Raw genomic sequence first — 12,284 nt, 5'->3', positions numbered from 1 at the left:
GCGATGCCGTGCCCAGCCTGGCAGTCCATCCCCAGTGGCTTTGGGCTCGTCGCTTCACCTCTCTGGTATCTGGCTTCCCTACCTGTGAAATTGGGCTGAAGCCTGTATAGGCCCCAAGGCCCTTGCAGATTAGCTGTGTGACCTTCAAACAGCCTGAAGACCTCTCTGTGCATTCCTGGCAGGCATAGCAATTCACACCCGAGCTGCTCGGAGGACGCCGTCAGACTGCTGAGCGCAGGCCCTCCTGGTGTTTGATGCACAGACATGGCCCGGCCTTGCGCCACTCCCGAGTTTGACGAGCAGGCAGGAAGACACAGGAACAAGGACCAGAGGCGTGGCTTAGAGCCCAGCATTCAGGACAAAAGGGATGTCCCTGGCAGGAGCAGGCCCTGCCTTGCTGCCTCTGGGGCGTCCAGCCCGGCCTTGGGCCGTGAGACCCTGACCTTCCTGTGGACAAGCCCCGCGCAGCCTGTCACGAAAGCCCCTTCCCACCGTTAGTGGCTGCTGGATGCAGTGGAGGAGTGACTGCAGGCAGGAGAGGAAGGGCTAGAGCCCAGGCGGGCGGCCCGAGGCCAGAGCCCTTCCCCCACCGCACGGCTTCACAAGCACAGGGACACTCACCCTGTCACCCCTGGGGACCGAGGAGTTAGGGGATGTGAGGCTGGCAGTGTGGGGCCGTTCCAGGATGGTGGTTTACAGACGGCAGGTGGTGGGGAGGGGCCAGGGTCAGGGTGCATGATCCTCCCTAAGTGGGGAGAGGATAGTGAGAGAACAGGGAGCACGGCCTCCCTTGGGGCCACCCCGCCAGCCCTGGTGGTCGATGCCCACCCCTCCCGTGCCTCCACTTCCCTGCCCTTCCCACCTATCCCGTCCGCACAGAGCCATCAGCGAGCAGAGCACAGCATCAGGTGCAGCGGAAAGAGCATCCATGGCTGCTGGACCCTCGGGCCCCAGTCACCCAGTGGCTTTGAGCAAGATGCCTGCCCCGTTTGAGGTCTCGGTCCCCAGAGCTCTAAGATGGGGCAATAAGCTGTTTATGTAATAATGGTGGTGGTAGCCAGCATCCCCCGGCTCTGCCAGGTCATGCCTCATCTTGTCTCCCCACAGTATCCACGAGCTCACTTCATGCACCCTCCCCAGTGTCCCCGTGGGAAAGGAGGCACAGGGCGGCCGAGCTGCAGAGTGATGGGGGTGGGGTGGAATGAGACACTGTGAGTCCATGTCTTCAGTGCCACAAGAGCTCCTGGAGTATGCACTGTCACTATGGCTGGTGCTGGTATTTTTCTACCCGTCTTGCAAGGAGCTTGAGAGATTCAAATGGTCCCAGTTCTTTCCGTCCCCCTAAAATGGCCTTGCGGTAGAACACACACCCAATGGCAGTCGCGTTTACACACAGGCTCAGCAGAGCAGGGACGTGGCTAAGCCTGAGGGAGGGCGGGAGGGCTGAGGGTCAGGCAGGATGACAGGCGCCCAGCGGTCCAGCGGGTGGCATCTCCAGGCAGGGCTGGGACCGAAGGAGGAGTCAGGAGCCAGCGGAGGCAAGGGTCCCCATAGACAGGCCCGCAGGAGGAGCTGGAGCAGCTGCATTTGAGGGGCCGACCCTGCCTTTCCTCTCCAGGGCCTGGACAGGTCACCTTCCAAGGGGCCAGAAAGGGGGAGGTCACTGAGCAGAGACAAGGAGACGTCTGGGCAGAGCAGGGTGGAGACCCCGGGCTGGAAGTCGGAGAGGACGGAGTGAGGTGGGCTCAGGGGTAGCGGTCCCGCAGAGGAGAGAGGGACGAAGGGAACACACGCTCACAGATGAGGCTACTGCTGCCAGGGCGCCGTCTCCATGGGAGGAAGGATTGAAGAAAGAAGCCCCCAGAGGATGTTCTGAGGCAGTGGTTATCAGGAGCAGCTGGACTGGCTGTTGGGCCTGACACATCTGGAGGAACAGCTGTGTCCTGAGGGCCTCAGAGGCAGCGATGCGATTGGTGTGGGCCACTGGGCCGTGGGCCAGAGGACAGCTTTACACTTGATCTGGGGAGGAAACGCTCCTGCCAGAGTCCCCAGGGCCCGGCCGCCAGGGAGTGGGCGCTCACAGCTCCCTGAGTGCCCGGGCACCCCGAGATCCCAGCGGGTACCACTGCTGGTCAGTAGGTCCACCTGGGTTCTAGTCCTCCCGCCATCAGTGCACGTCCTTCTGGGCCTCGGTGTCCTCTCCTGTGAGTTGCGGATACAGAACATGGTCCGCTCCGGTCCCCACATCAGTTCCACGGGTGGGGCTGGGAACATGAAGATGGGCCCACTTTACATACCAGGAAACCGAGGCCCAGATGTGAGAGGTGACCTGCCCGACGCCTTAGCGTGTCAGTGAATTCACAGAAGGGCCCAGGCCAGATGGAGTCAGGGCCTCAGCCAAAAGGCTGGCTTCAGCTGAAGGCTTCGGTCGCCTGGGAGAGTAGAAGAACCAGCAGGGAAACTGAGGCAAGGGCGTAGTCACCTCAATCTTTGGGGAGCATGTGGTACCCCGCCTCACTTTGTTGTGCTCAGGACCCAAGCTGGTTCCCAGCGCGGGAGCAGAACCACCGTGCCCTGGGCGCGTTGCCCCGTCTGCCCAGCACAGGTCAGTGACCGGCCCCTCTGGGATTCCAGCTGAGGGCAGAGGAAGCTGGCCTGACCCTCGGATCCTGGCCCTGCAGGAGACAGCGGCAGAGCCCAGACCCCTGTGCCAGGTCAGGGGCCCTCTGCCCTCCGCGGGGGTCACCAGCTGCCCCCCTCCCGCCCCCTGCTCCCCTGGTGGGCAGGAAACCCCAGCTCAGACGTCTGCTGAAAAAAGACCCAGAACCACCGAGAGCAACAAATTGTATTTAAACAGGCGTGCTGGGTGCGGGGCGGGGAGGGCTCTGGGCAGGGCGGCCGCGGTCAATCTGCCCTGGCGGCTGGAGTTACAGTGACTCAGGCCCAGAAAGGCGGCGTTGTGAACACCCCCCGCCTGCGTTCTGGGGTGAGTTAGGGAGCGCGTCTCTCGCGGAGACGAATGGGGCTTTTACAGGTTGGTGTAGGCGACCGTGTCCTCTCCTCCGTGGCACAGCAGGAGGCGGGCTGCTCCGGCACCAGGGGGCCCGGCGGGACCCAGGCCGGGGCTGGGAACGGGGTGCGTCACTGTCACCTCTACGCCTCGTGGAGCTGAGACCCCCCAGGGCGCGAAGGCCACGGATTCCCACAGTTCCACGTGGCAGAGCAGGGAGGGCCCTGGCCATGCATCCAGGCTCCCCACTGCACAGATGGGAACACCGAGGCCCCACCCCCTCCCAGACCAGGAGCAAGCCCCACCCACCTCTGGCTTTGGGGTCCGGAGCTCCTGGCCTCCGTTCCTTCCCAATCCATGCCCACAGCCCCGTTATGCTCCCAGGATGGGGTGAAATCAGAGGCCTATAGATGAGGAAACAGACACAGAGAGGTGAAGTAACCTGCCCAAGGCCACACAGCTGTAAAGCAGATCCATCTCCCACAACATCTGCTCCGTGTCGCTGCCCTTGTGACACTGAGGTGGCTGCGGCTGGGGGCAGGGGTCTGGCCCCTCGCAGATCGCACTGCTCCCTGTCAGGCAGTCCCCAGGGCTCCCCTGAGGTTGTGGTGAGACTCTGGGCCTGGGCTGTCCCCAGGGCTTGGTGAGTGCCTGGCACTAGACAAATGCAGGGCGTTATCGTCACCATCTTTGCTGTCTCATCGCCCGGACTCGCTGCCCGGCCACAGACACAGGGCCTTCATCCAACAAGGTAATTCTGTTGACTCAAAGATGCTTTCCCAAACCTCTGATGCTTGATTTATGAGGTGTGGGCTGGAGTGGCGTGCCCCTCCCATCACTCTGCTTGTGCTTGAAACAGCTACCACTGGTGAGATGCTCCGTTCCAGGAGCCGTAATCTCCTCGCTGACATCTGGAGGGAGACAGAAGGGTCAGGCTGGCCCGTGGCAGAACGGGGACTCCCCGAGTGTCAGAGTGGGCGGGGCCTAGGGTCCACACTGCCCCAACCTCACCTTGCAGATGGGGACATGGAGGCCAGAGAGAGGCAAGCAGGCAAGCTCAAGGGCACAGGTCAGCATTAGCAGACCCCAGGCGGGGTCTCCTTCTTGCCATTTGAGCCCTGGCAGGACAGATGAGGCCTGGAGGCATTTTCTGCCCAGGCCTTGTCTTCACCCTCATCAGCCTACCCTCCCGAGGGGGTGGGGGGGCGGGACGAGGGCGGTGCTCACGAGCCAGGGGCAGCGTGGCCCTGGGGCACAGGCGGGGATGCAGCGCTGGCTGGGCTCTGGGAAGATGCAGCGCTGGCTGGGCTCTTGGGGAAGCATCCCCAAGCCTCTCCTCATGCAAGGAGGCCTTGGAGAGGAGGCTGGGCCAGGGACCAGCCCGGAGCGCGTGGAGCACAGGGGTTTACCAGGTTTCTCCAGAGATCCTGAGGCAGGGGACGCAACAAGGAGTGTTGGTGGGTGGAAGCAAGACCACTGGTTTCCTGGCCACTGTGATGGGAGCGAAGAAAGCCAGAATTGCAGGAGAGCCGTCAGGCTGGGGGCTCAGGTCAGAGCTGGTCCCCAGGCTCTCTGGTCTCAAGGCCCCGGGGTCCACTTCCCCACACTGGCCCACACGTCCTGACGCTCACACACAGGAGAGCTGCACGTGATGATGGCAATTCAATGGTAACTTTTGTGACATCATGGTTCAGCATCTGTCTCCCCCAGACCTGGACTCTCGTGCCCGCGGCCCGGCTGCCTGGTTCACCGATGGAGCCCCGGTGCCCAGCACACCCCTGGCCGAGAGAACTCCCCAGGGAACGTGCGAGACGCTGACAACCGTGCTCTCGCTCCCACCTCCACCCACGTGCTCCACCAGTGTTTATGGACCCTGCAGTCGGCTCCAGACACATGAGACGTGGCCCCCTGCCTTGCAAACCTCGAAAATGAGCAGCGTTTCCAAGCAACGGGGTCATAGCTGCACTCCCGTCTGCACGTGCAGGAACATACATGTATGCCACACACGACATGCATGTGCACACACACACACACACCTGCACACACACTCGTGGTATCTGGAAGTGATGTTGAGGACTGGCCGCCTCAGCCCGTGCCCTGGCCAGCCTGTCTGCCCCCGGAGGGGTGCTGCTTCCGGGATGAGGACCGGCCCGCCACACCCCATCTCCCCCAGGCTGCAGCTCTCCTGGGCCACCCCACTCCTGGCTGTGGCTCTGGGGGCCCTGCCAGCTGCACCCAACCTCCCAGGCACCTCCAAGCCTCCAGGGTCCCCTCTGGGAAGTGGCGTGACCTGTCCTGTCCCTGTGTCCCACTGGGCACGCAGCTGCGGGGAACCTGACACGTTCCCCTGGAGTCAGGCGCTCCTTCAATGGATCGGGGTCCCCAGAGGGTGAGGGCCGCCCTCCCGGTGCTAACAGAGACCTTGTGCCACTCGGAGAGCTTATTCACTGACCCTGTTCCCTGTAGGCTGGGGGAAGGAGGGCGGTGAGAGAGCAGTCACCATGGCAACACCTGAGAGAACTAAGGCTGCTTCCTTCCCATTCTGTCCAGACAAAGGGCTGTTTCCAGGGGCCCTACTATGTGCCAAGGCCCGGCTCAGGGTGCTCAGGGTGGGGGCGGACGTAGGGGTGACAGATCTGTCCTGCACCCTGAGAGGCTCCCAGCCTGCACGACATCACCTGCGCCTTGTGCACGGCAGGCCTGGCCACAGTGCCTGCATGCAGTAGGTGCTCAATAGATGCTTGCTGAACTGAAGGAGAGGCCACAAGAGCACCTTCACAATGCAGCTCTGCCCCAGGTTACTCCACGGGCGATCTTCCCCACAGGTGCGGGTTGGACGTGATCCTGAGACCCGGCTCCTGGCCCAGGCGAAGACACCTGCAAGGCACTGAAAGGGCTTCTTTTCAGAACAGGGATGTGTCAGCTCTGGAGCAGGGCCCCTGAGGTGGTGCACAGGGGGAGACCAAGCCCAGGCAGGTGGGGAGCGGTGGGCAGCCCTGCACCTGAAACGCCCTGGGGCTCAGAGCCTGGCTCTGGGCACACATATGAGCTCCACTGTCTCTGCCTCATTCTGGCTGTGCAGCCTCAGGCTGGCCCCTCACCCTCTCTGAGCTTTCGGTTCCCTGCCAGGCCTACATCACACATTCCGTAAATGTTTGTTTCCATCCTGTGTGGGATCTGGCTTCTCTTCACTGCTCATGGTCACCTCCTGAGCTGACCCGAGGGTCGCCCCTGTGTTCATTTATCCTGGAGTCTTCTGAGCTGGTGACATATGACTCAGAGAGCACGAGGCCCACCAAGGCGAGGAGGCGAGAGCGGGCCTCATCCACCTTCCACCCTCAATCCTGTGTCCACACCCTTGGCAGGGAATTTGTGAGGACCTACTGTGTGCCAGGCGCAGGGTGGGGGCCAAGGCACAGAGAGGAGGAGGGTGATTGGAGCAGGAGAACGAGGCGGGGGAGGGGGAGTGAGTGCCGGGAGGACCCTGGGCTGCCAGACCCCTGGGACTGGCTTTTACCCCCAGGACACTGGAAACCACTGGAGGATATGAAGGACCAGCAGGACCCACATCCAGGACGGTACTGTGGGGAAGGGCTGGAAGCCGGAGACCCAGGGAGGCTCTGAAGTCACCAGGAGGGAGACGGAGCAGCCTGGCCACGCTCGGAGGCCCAGGAAGTGTCAGGTCTGGGGAAAGTGAAAGCGGGGCCAGCGAGCCCTTCTGATGGCATCTCTGGCCTGAGCATCTGGATGACGGGGACGGGTAAGGCCTGTTGGGTGCACAGGCACAGGAGTGGCAGGAGGTGAACAAGGTCCCCTTGCTTCCTTGCCTCAGTGACATCTCTGCTCTCTGAGTCATGTGTCACCAGTGCCAAGGACTCCGGAACAAATGCCATGAGCAGGGCGGGGCCCAGAGAAGTCCAGGGTCTGTTTCTGGATGTGCGATGCGCACAGTGTATATTATGCATGAGGCTCACACGGAAACCTGGGTCTGAACTTCGGGGAGCTGTAAAGTGGGGGTCAGCAGTGCGCAGGCAGGGAGCTCTGGGGCATTATGGGAATGCAGCTCCCCGTCTGAGACAATCCTCTCCTGACACAGGAGCAAACCTCCTCTTGCATTTGAGGACCAGATGTGGGAAAGGGAGGCCAGCCTCCTGGGGATGTGGCAGGGGACATGCTCCTTCAGGGCCTCCCTGGAGGGACCTGTCAGTGCACCTGTGCCCAGAGGACAGACGACGACGGTGGGGGGACCTCGTCACCTGGAGGACAGCTGGCTGGGCAGGGAGTGGGCCCTGCAGGGCGGGCACACCACTCCCGGCTCCCTGATGGGGTCACCCCACTGGTAGGAGGTTTGGCTCATCCTGGTGTCCCCTGCATCCGGCCAGAGCTCTTGCTCCAAGTCCCTGCAGAGACAGAGCATTCCCGACAGGACGTGGCACATCTCATGGCCACCCTCCTCTGGCCATGCTCAAAGCTCAATAGAGCCACTCAAACCTTAAAGACACAGAAGGAGCCAAGTGAGGGAAGGACGAACCCCCTGCCTGTTCTGCGACGGACGAGGACATCCTCCCGGGGCATGGCCACCCTCGGCTGTGTTCAAAGAGAAGAAGGATTTTGGCTCCACATGACAAAGGAATCAGGCCATAGGGCGGTGGAAAGGCTCCCGTGGTGCATGGGGAAGGGCTCGGCCCAGCAGGGGTCGGCAGGAGGCACACAGGCTGTTAGGGGCCAGGAGCAGCCACTGGAGAGCCAGCGAGGAGCGAGGAGGCCTGACTCAGACCTTCCAGGGTGGCATCTAGGTCTGATGGCCCCGGTTCCCTGCCCGCAGACCTGTCTGTTCTCAGACCCTGGTTCTTGGATGCCACAGTTGTGGGCACAGGGCCGTCACGGGATCCCCAGGACTGTCAGGGTGATTGGCGTCTCCAACTCAATGGACCCAGCCTTGGAGGTCCCTTGAAGAAACATGGAGAGCACAGAGGGTGGCCTAGCCGCCCTCACACACGGGCAGGAGCACAGCCCTGTTCCAGCGTGTCCCCAGGCCGAGGCCTCTGGATCAGGAAACAGCTTCCCAGGCCCCGAGAGGCTGTGGCCAAGCCCACACGTCTCTCCTTCCTTCCCTTTCTAGACCCTGCGGCTCTGGGCGCCCTGGAGTCGGCCCCTCTGGGCCACACAGACCCTCTCCAGTCCTGGGCCGGGCGCCTCTTGTGCCATCGCCACGGCCCTCGCCTGTCTGCACAGCAGCTTCCCGCCCACCGCCCTTCCATCCTTCATGCATCCCCTTCCCTGCAGAGGGAGCAGTTGGGAGCCCTCCTGGAAGGGATGGACCAGCAGAAGCTGACTTCCCGCCCAGGTTCACCCGGCTGAGTCCTTCCCTGGTTCACAGACCCTGGAGCCAGGAGGAAGGGATGACAGCACGTTCGTTGTCCATCCAAAGCGAAACAGGACACGGGTGACATGCAGACAGGTCGCTGCCTCCCGGAGACTCCAATCTGGGAGGCCTTGGGAGGACCATCTCCCTTCATTCTTCTAGGAGAAGGACGTGCTCGACACAGGGCAGGGACGTGTGGGAGGCCGCAGGGAGCCGGAAGGTGGGTCCTATGGCTTGGAGGCCCGCCCACGGCTTCTCCCACAGGAATGCCTGCGAGCTACACGTGGGAGGATGGGGACCCTTAATCCTCAGCTCCTCCAGGACTTAAGCAACAGGGTGCTGCCCCGTACTGGACTTCACTTCTTCCCAAGGCGCGTTGCCTGCCCGCGGCTTGTGGCTGGCCTCACGACTCGCTGCCCCGACCCCGTGGCTGTCAAGTTACCTCAGGAATCCCGGCTTTCCCCATCTGTGAAGTGGGGACGGAGGGGCTGCAGCAGTACAGGATGCGCCAGGCAGGGCCTCGGGTAAAGGGGAAGCTGGCTCCGTCCCTCAGCCCCGGTGTCCCTGTAACAAACCCACCGCCCGGAGTCTACCCCTGTTGCAGATGGGAATGCTGAGGCCCAGCAAGGACAGGTGACCTACCCGTGCACAGCTTGTGGGGTGGAGTTTGAACCCTGTTATATTCCCTGACTACGGAAGCAGACGGACCCTGCCTCGCCCTGGGTCTGGGCCCTGTTTGAACTCCCCGCGGAGCGCCTGCCCTGTGGGGACTTTCCCCCGTGCTGTGTGTGTCCAGCTCTCGCAGGGGAGACCCTGCGGCCGGGCTGGTGCCTGGCACGGGGTGGGAACTCGGTGGGTGGGTGCTGGGTGCCTGCTCAGACTCACGGCCACAGTGTCCCCACCCCAAAGCCCGCTTCTCCAGCAGGGGGCTGGGGGCACCACCCACCACACTGCCCACCTGGTCCCCGCTCCAGACAGGGTAGCGGCACTGGTCTTGTTCTAGGCTCTGCCCCACCGTGCCGCCTGCCCAGCCCGCCCCCTCACTGCACCCGTGCTGGGTCAGGGTATGTCCCTTCCCGCTGCCCACAGCTCCCATCTCTACCGTCAACCCCAGCATTCAGCTGCCACCACCGCCTCTTCCAAGCTGCTTATACATCTCCTGCCTGGTCTCCCCTCAACCCCTACTGTCCCCTCCGCCCATCCTCTGCACTACCAGGCCCTGCGAGGTCAGCCCCAGGTCTCTCCACAGTCTTACCCTGCCCTGCACACCCCTAACTGTCTCAATCCCAGCACACTTGCTTCTTCTAGTGCTTGATACCTGCCACACTCTCTCCTGACCCCAGGGCCTTTGCATGGACCCCTCCCTTGTCTGGAACACTGGGTTGTCTCCACTCACCCTTCAGATGTCTGCTCAGGCCGCATCCCTGACCTGTCCCTTCTACAGCCAATGTTCTCGCAGTCCCACGTGCCTCTCCTTTGCCACACGTGTCCCAGTTGCAATTTCATGTGACTTTGTGGTTTTTGATGCCTGTGCTCCCCCCTAGAGCCCCATGATGGCTGGGCCTGTGTCCACTTGTACTCACATGGCAAACCCCCCCAGCACAGCCCTGGGTCCAACGGCAGCTGGTGGAACTTGTTAACTGGACAAATGAATGGATGGTGAGATTTTCCTGCCCCTGCGTCTGGGGGGGGCGGTCAGAGCCGAATGTGCACAGTCCCAAGGAATTCACAGTGACCCGGGGCGGGGGCACAGGCCCCAGAGGCAGAACCACAGTGATGGAGGGGTTGGGGGTAGGGGGTTGAGGGGTGCGTGAGTCTCTGTGAGGCTGGACACAGGCAGGGGATGGCAGAGAGCTCCGGAAGCTGGGGCAGGACGGAAACCGCCAAGGGCTCTGATGCCAGGATGGAGCCTGAAGGCCAATCAATCAATTGGCTAGAAGATTCAGAGCCGTGAGCCCAGAAAAGGCTGCGGAAAGATGGGGCCTTCATCCCACCCACCCACCCGCTCGCTCATGGGCAGGGCCCACTGCCCCGTGTGGCCGTGGAGATGACACGGGCCCCCAGCAGCTCTCCGGCCAGTGGGGGACAGACAAGTAAGGGCTGAATACAGGGCCACATGCAAGGCTGAGAGCTCCAAGGTGCCTGGGCCGGGCAGGAGCAGCAGCCCCTCCCAGAGGACATTCTAAGAGAGAGGGGACCCGTTGCCAGGGAGGGGAAGGAGAGAGGGCCTGGAGGGAGGCCGAGGGGTGCGGGTCCAGGATGGCCTGGAGAGAAGAGCCTTGGTGTGGCTCCAGAGCAACGAGGGGCAGCATGGACCCGCCAGTCAGGGGCTGGGGGTGCCTGGGAGGGTGTCGGCAGGGCAGGACTTGGGCAGATTTGGTTTTAGACTCGATGCGACAGAGGTGAGTGGGCAGGTTGATGGAGAGGAGGACTCGTGGCTCTTGGGGTGGCTCACAGGATGAGCTGGGGGAACAGGGCAGTCCGTCAGCACGGCGCGGGGGCGTACCCGGGGCTGGAGACCCATGGCAGGAGTTCCAGCCTCCCCACTCCCACCTTCCAGTGACCCTGACTCCAGACTCATCCTGGGCAGCTCCAGGGTCCAGAGCAGGCAGAGGTGAGGCACAGAGGGGGAGCTCTGAGAGCCCCTGGCAGCCCAGGCTGGATGGTCTGGGGCAGACACTCAGCACATTGACCACCAGCACTGAACAGGTGCCTATTTGTCAGAACAGCACCAGCTCAGTTCAGGGCAGGGTCCCAGGGGCCCCCACTAAACTTGCTGGGCATGAGGAGAGCCAGGGACCCCAGGGGAAGGCGACTGAGAGGAAAGAGGTGAGAGGACTCACCAGGCAGCTGAGGCAGAGTCCAGGGCTACAGCCAGTTGGTTTTAACAAAACACAAGCGATCATGGTTCATCGTCCATCAAGAGCCAGGAAGGTCGCACACACCATCTCAGAGCTTGAAACACCTGGGCGGTTGGGGGGCTGGGGGCACCCTGTCATTCTAGTTTCACAGAGGAAGAGAAGGAAGCTTTGTCACCTGCCCCAGATGACACAGCTCAAAGCGACAGAGCCGTTAGATCCAGTGTCTTCCCGAGGGCACGGTCATCTCCCCCTAACCACGCTGCCCCTCTGGTGGAGCTCACACCCTCCATCTGAGACACAAGGCACGTCCATCCCATGTCCACTCTGACCTCCAGGTGTCTGGGCGGCCCTGTCCTGGGTGAGGTGGGCCAGCACCATGGACAGCGGTTTCTTGGTTCTGCCCCAACCAGTGGGCTGGCCTGAACCTGACCTGGAGGAAATGCCAGCCGGGAGAGGAGCTAGGCCAGGATATCGCCCACATCCCACATTCTCCAGGCTCCCGGAGGGCTGTTTCCATGGAGCATTAAGCTGAGGGCTCATTTTCAAAGAAGGCGGGTGCCGCTCCCCAGGGCTCCGTTAAGACCCGGTGACATTTGGGGCAGGCCAGCGAGAAATGGAGGAACCGGAGTTGAGAGACACAATCAGGGTCTCATTACCATTTTGATTGCAGCGGCGGCTCCCCTGGTGCCTGGGTCTGGACGCGCTCGCGCGCGCGCACGCACACAATCAATCTGGAAGCAAAGATTGAGCTGGGGAGAGGAGCGCAGAAAAGGAGCAAAACAGACTTATTTTAATAATGCTAAAAATAACCGTGTCGATATTCCCATCTGTTTGGGGAGCCACGGATCATTTTTTAACGCACCTTCTCAGCTCTCCTCTCGGTGCCGGGTGGGGAGAGCCTGGAGTGGGTCCGGGTTTCCTGCCTTCCAGGCCAAGCTCTCCAGGGCTACTCGTGGCATCTGGGGAGAAGGGTTTTGCTGGTGGAACCTCAGTGTGCTCATCTATGCAATAGAGACGACACCTCCTCCTCTGTCCGCCTCCAAGAGAA

This window comes from Equus caballus, chromosome 9 (genome assembly GCF_041296265.1).
Source record: "Equus caballus isolate H_3958 breed thoroughbred chromosome 9, TB-T2T, whole genome shotgun sequence".
NCBI lineage: Eukaryota > Metazoa > Chordata > Mammalia > Perissodactyla > Equidae > Equus > Equus caballus.
The sequence above is the reverse complement of the archived record's forward strand: the minus strand, read 5'-3'. Positions refer to the sequence as shown.